We start from the raw sequence: 6,484 nt of genomic DNA, 5'->3' as shown, positions 1-6,484 counted from the left end.
TGCCAAAGCCTGGGATTGAACTAGGGACCTTCAAATCATCAGTCTAATGCTCTCCCAACTGAGCTACTTTGGCAGCTGTGTAGTAGTCTTTTGGCCTGTTGCTTCTCTGCCTGGGATGTTTTTGCAGCAGTTGCACACAAAAAGGACATCATTGGGAGCGGCCCATGAAGACAAGACTCACTTTGGCCTGCCTTGCTCAGCTTGACTTGCTGCCTCACCCCGTTCCTGCCCTAGTGCCCGGGTTGACCTGGTGGTGGAAGGGAACTGGGGGCCAGAGGCGCGGGGAGGAAGTTGAGCTGCACCCTGAGCTAGACTAGACCCTGGCGGTGAGAGTCTGGCCACCACTTGCCGCCCCACCCTGTTGTCCTGGCTTCCCCCACTGGGTGTCATTTCGGGAGGGAAGTGGGGCTTCTGCCTCCCCTCCCCGATTTTCACACCGCAGAGGAGTGCGAACAGGAAAACGAACAGCTGCTCCACACCCCCACCGGAGGAACCCGACATAACCTCAGGATTAAGACCTAAGGACTCAGGCTGAGAACTGATATAACTCCACTCATCTGGGATTTAACAACTTGTTTTCCATGGAACAGGGCCAGATCCAGCGTTTTTCCTGCCCCAAGCAGCAAAAAAAAAAAAAAAAAAAAGAAGAGTCCACAATCGATGGCAGCTCTACTTTTTTCGGCAGCAAGTCTTTCCATCCGAGAGGGACTGAGTGGGCCAAATTGCCGCTGAAGAGCTGGACGTGCCTCCCCTCTCCGTTGGCTGCCCCAGGCACCTCCTTGCTGTGCTGGCAGCACCACATAATGTAGCAGGCGATACCTAACCCAGGTGGGGACAGGACCCCACACACCTCATTCAAAGGGCCTCTGCCATGTGCGGATTCTCTGATGTTCAGAAAGGGATGAGTGAGTGTGGAAAATGCTTCACTAACACCTCAGCGCTTTCTAAACATCAGAGAATCCATAGAGGGAGTGGCCCTGTGAATGCCCTGTGTGAAAAGCTTCTCTTGTCACTCAGCCCCTGTGAGCCATGAGAGAATCTGCCAGGGAGACCAACACCATAAACACCTCTAGGGCTCGCCAGACTTTTTTTCTTTAATATTTTTTCCTGATTCCCAGACAGTAACTTTTGAAGCTGTTTGAATTGTTTGCAGCACCGTTATCCCTCAGTCTGACCAGATGAGTGGCCCATTTTGCCTTTTGCAGTTTGCCCTGTTTTGAGGTGGATACATTTGTCCCTCTTCTGGCCTTTGTTCTGTTTCCCAGGCAAATTGGTCACCTGGCCTCCACCTCTCTCTTTGTTCTCTGAAGGACGTAAATCCACAGCGTGTAGAGGTCAAGCAGAGGAGTTTATTACACACAGCGCTGGCGGAGTGTCACCTTGCTTATTAGGCTCAGAGACACTGTCAGTCAATTGATTACAATAGAATATATAGGTTTTCCTTGGGTGGGGAAAGTGATGGGGAAGGCAGTTCCACACCCCGGGACAGGTTTTGCAGCAAGACAAGATAGCACAGTAGCCAATTGTTAACAGGTTACATAATGTCTCCGCCCATGGTCTCAAGTTAGCAAGTTAACAATACTTTGATAAAATATTATTAGCATAAAATATGAATCTTGAATTCTGATTTGGGGTCCATAGGAATGGAGCAACTCCTTTGATTGTCCAACAGGTACATTCCTAGGGGTTAAAGCAAAGAAACAATGAAAGTATATGGCAATAAAGATTGTTTTTGTGTGTTTTAAGGCAGGCATTGGTCCCTGGGAAGGGAGGTGGAAGGATGCCATATCTTATACTGACATGTGCCAACTTCTTGTAAACTCAAGGTTGTATCTGTGGGAAGAACGTCTCCCTACAGAAGAGACTAACACAATAGGAACAGGGATTCTTTGTTCAATCTGCAACTCTGAATAAGACACAATTCTTTAGTTCTTAGCTCCAACACCTGGCAATTTGCTGACCAGGCCTATCTTAGCAAGCAAGGCTTTCTGTTTACCCAGCTTTCTCTTAGCTGATCACGATTTTCTAGGCCTCTGGTCCCTTGACCATACTCTGGACTTTGGCTCTGGAAAAGAGCTGGCAAAATAAACCGGGTTGTTATATAAAATGCACATGGATTTTAACCCTTCACATCCAGTAATGGCAAAGTTCTTGGGTCAGGCTTGTAGCAGTGATGGAATAAACTGCAGGTTGAAATGAAGTCTCTGGAGTCCATCCACAGCTGGGATGGGTCATTCAGTCCTTTGTATAGAGCTTCAGTTTGTAGCAAAGTCCCTCCAGAGGAATGAAGCAGGATTGAAGACAAGATGGAGACGAGGCATCAGCCTTTTATAGTCTCTTGCCATGTGGTCTTTGTTTTCTTTGTCCCAAGGACACTCTATCCAGCACATGACATAGAAAAAAACCTTAAAGTTCTGTCCATAGGCAGGTTCCTGCACACCTTGCTGAGTCACAAGGAGTATCTGCCTTCTCTCAGTGGGTCAGTTGTATAACTCATGGTCCTTAATGAGCCATCAAGCAGGCTAGGCAGAACTGACACCAACTTGTCTGGCTGGGGTGTTCCCTGGAAGCATAGCACAAGTTTGAAATACGGGCAGCATAGAGCCAAAATTCATAACATCAACTACAAAAAAGATGCACATCTAGAGATAGTATCATTATAATCAGCCAATCAGAACCTCTCCATAGACCCCTTACACGAAAATCTTTCTACAATATTGGCTGCAAATATATGAGTGGTTGCAACAGTGAGCTATAGTTACAGATTATGTCAATAATATCACAGGAGGTGACACGGCATCAGTGAGATTGATACTGGAATGCTGCCTCCAGTTTTGGTGTCCTCATTTGAAAAAGATGTTGTGAAATTGGAGCTGGGGCAGCAAAGAGCCACCAAATGTTCTGAGGGCTGGAGAAAAATGCCTTCTAGTGAGCTATTGAAAGAGCTCAACCTGTTTAGCTTCTCAAAAGAAGATTGAAAGGTGATTTCATTGAAGTGCTGAAGTGCCTTAATGGAGAGAAAAGATTGGGTATGAAAGGGCTCTTTAATCGAGCAGAGAAAGGCATAACAAGACCCAATGGCTGGAACGTGAAAAGAGACAAATTCATATTACAACTAAGGCACAAATATTCAACAGCGAGGATGATTCACCACAGGAACAAGCTACCAAGGAAAGTGGTGGATTCTCCATCTCTTGATGTCATTTAATGAAGACTAGCTGCCTTTCTGGAATGTGTTTGTCCCAAAAGTAGCTATTGTGTCATACAGGAGGCCTGTGATATGCAGGGGGTCAGATTAGATGCTCTAATGGTCTCTTCTGGCCATAAAGTCGACTAATTTCTGAAAAACTGAGTGTAGCATTGGGAGCAGCATCTGATGTTTTACTGTCTAGCCGGCTTGCTGCCTAGAACGAACGCTCCTTGAGTGAGGTGATCCACAGGGAGTAGCTCAAACCTCCAAAGTGCCTGGCCAGGGGCAGGACATTAGCCCAGCAAGGGAGGGGTGTGGCAGTGACATCACAAAGGCCTTTTGCAGGACCTCAGACTATTGGTCAAAGATGGTGGGGAGGTGGTGACCTCACAGAGAGATGCTGACATCAGCCAGGCAGGACAGGGGCGAGGGGTCAGGGAAACCTCAGAGACCCTGTGGCTTTGCTTCAGCAAGTCTCCTTCTCCAGGTCTCTCTTTGAGGACTGAGAGAGTATTCGGGTTCACGGACATGAGCGCCAGGAGGGGCCTCTTTCAAGTTTTCTCCTTCCCTTTTCCTGATTTTACTGGAAAACAGATGTCCCTGTTTAGAAGGTAAGAGCCTCCTCAAGGTTTGAAACCTGTTCAGTCTGATCCATCAGGTGACAGTTGAATTCTAGGCATGGAAAACATGAGCTTAAGGAGGCTGAATTTTATTCTGCACCTGGAATTTTGTCCCCTAGAATCACTGGGGACATTAGGGTTTGTCCTTTTCGTTTCACCTTTTCCTCCATCCATCCCTCCCTTCCTCCTTTCTCTTCTTCTCTTGCTTCTTTTGTCCTTTCTCCTGTTCCTCCCAACACCAGGAGGGGTGGTGTGTATGTGTGTGTGTGGTGGGGGGAGTGCTCTGCAGCTCCCACTGTGGCAGGTCCACCCAAAAATGTGGGGCTGAAATAGTGCTCGGGCAGTCAGGGCTGGATTAACCTTTTTTGAGCCCTGGCGCTAAACATATTTATGGGCCCCTATGTAGTCACTGTGGGCTCCGAGTGTGGACCTGGTGGGGCAGTGCCATTGGTGCCATAGTATAGCCAGTACTGAACCTCAGAGACATTTTTCATTTTGATCACACACCCCTACATGACTATATGCATTGCAATACACAGCTCCCTCAGCCCCCGGGTTTTCTCATTGAGCTGTACACCCACATGGGTTTACCAGTGTCCACAGTGAGTAGAACTTTCACAGTGACCAAGGAAACTTCCCAGATGTATCTCCTTCCTCATTTAGACCCTCTCTAGCCATGTCTCCAGTACCCCCTATGTCACCAGTCACGGCATGTGGTCCTAGTCTCAGCTCAGAGTTCCACAGCCAGCAGATACCTGATCAGTTCTGACAGATCCCTCCCTCAGCCCCCATCCTGCCATGTGAGCCAGCCACCTGCAAACACCATCTCCCCAAAGTCAGGACAGCCCTTGGGAATCTGAAGTCACCAGCCTCTCTCCCTCTGCTCCCGTCTACATACTAGTCTGCTACCTGGTCACCACCACCTCTCCCCAGGCTTGTTTCCTTTCTACTTTGGACATGCTCCCACCCAGCTGGAAGCTCCCTCTGCAAGCCTGACCTGCTCCCTCCTTCCCTGCTCCCCCTGACATTCCTGTCCTACTGGTGACCTCTGTTCCTTGAGGTTAACTCCAGTGTCTTTAGCTGCTCTAGCTTAACAGCCCCCAGTAGTCACAGAGCCACCTGCAGCTTCTCTGGCTACAGCCATGGGGCCAGTTCCCAGAGGCCAGCCTTAGCCAGCTGCAGCTACCAGCCGCAGGAGGGATGGCAATGCCAGGGCTGAGCATGCTTGAACCTTGCAACGGCAGCACTAGGGACTCTAAATCCTCAGCGCTGGCCCTAGGCAGCTGCAGACTCTGCAGTTAGGCACTTCCCTCCTCTAGGCCATGGCTTTAAGTACCTGAGCTGCCCATCACTGCAGCAGAGGCCACCAATTCCCACGCCCCCCTCAGCCAGCACCTAGTCGTGCAGAAAGTGCAGCCTGAGTGATTTTGGAGGCTGGGGTGCCAGGAGGCTCCCATCCCTGAGCAGCAGCTCTGCAACAAGCTCACAAGCCCCTCCGCTGTGGGACCAGGACCCTGTACAGACAGTGGAGTTACCCTGTGTATAACCAGTTCTGGCCAAAGCCTGTTGAAGTGAGTGGGAGGCTTTTCATTGTCTTTAATGGGCTGTGTATAGAAGCAAAGGGCCCATTCTAGACTCTAGGAGCAAAGTGCATTCTGTGCAGCACTGGTTTACTAGTGTAACAGGAAGGTCTCACTTCACCTAGTGAATAAGCAACACCTCCTACAGCACTTAACGCTTTCTGAGAGACTTCCCATCCAATTACTAAATGAGAACCTGCTTCGCTCACAAGGGCTGAACATATCAGGTGGGATGTTCACAAAAGCAGGGCACTTCTGCATTCAGTAGGGATTTTGGATGTGCACAGAACACAGACAGGACTGGTTCCCGCATGGTTACAGAACTGCAGTAAAGTGGAACAATTTTCAGCTTGTGTGTTTGGAAGATGTTTGGATCCAGCTTATAAGACTGTCCTACCTAAATGAGGAAAAGTTGAGGTGCCTTTATTATTCTTTTGTTCCATTCTTTGTTTCTATGGGGAATTTGCCAGTGCAATATCACTGTCTTCCTTTTAAACAAACAAAACAAAAAAAATGGTAATGGCTGTTGAAAATAGCAATTCCAGCCCTAGTTAGCACTGGGAAGACCCCAGCATTTGTTGCTCAATTGTATCCTACTTTTTCTACAGCAAATGACAGTGGATCAGCATATTTGATTTGGGAGAAATGAAATAACAGTTGCCCAAATTGAGCTTGAGCACTCCTGAATTGTGAGGGTGTTCAAATCTGGAAGGCAGGTGCTAGATTCTCTTTCTGAATATTAGATAAATCTGGAAAGGAAAAGTCAATTTCTATTTTCATGGCTCAGAAGTGGAAATCCTCCTGTACTGTATCTGAAGCTGCCCAGGCCCTCTAGTAGAGCCTCCCCTCCCTTACTTACCATTTTAACTTCTGGTGGGATTCACGTACCTCCCTTACTAGGCTTCAGATAGAGAGGGGCACTGTCCATTTAGTCCACCCAGTTCCTTCTTTGGGGGCTGCCAAGAGAGGTCACACCAGCATCCCTAAACCAGTCTGGGGAAGTCTTCTGAGGGTGCTATCTGAGCCAAAGCTTTCTACTCCTTGGGCACACTTGTTCCCCATTCACGCTGCCACCCCCTTCTAGCAGCCAGCTC

The 6,484-nt window shown here is 48.4% G+C and overlaps 1 non-coding gene across 1 annotated transcript; it reads right to left on the bottom strand.

Annotated features, from left to right (window-relative positions):
- Nucleotides 1-73, bottom strand: TRNAI-GAU. Its single transcript has one exon. It is a non-coding gene; the product is annotated as a tRNA-Ile (tRNA).
- Nucleotides 74-6,484: the final 6,411 nt, after the last annotated feature.

This window comes from Mauremys reevesii, linkage group 17, assembly GCF_016161935.1.
Source record: "Mauremys reevesii isolate NIE-2019 linkage group 17, ASM1616193v1, whole genome shotgun sequence".
Lineage (NCBI taxonomy): Eukaryota > Metazoa > Chordata > Testudines > Geoemydidae > Mauremys > Mauremys reevesii.
Note: the sequence above shows the minus strand (reverse complement) of the source record. Positions and strands in the feature narration are given on the sequence as shown.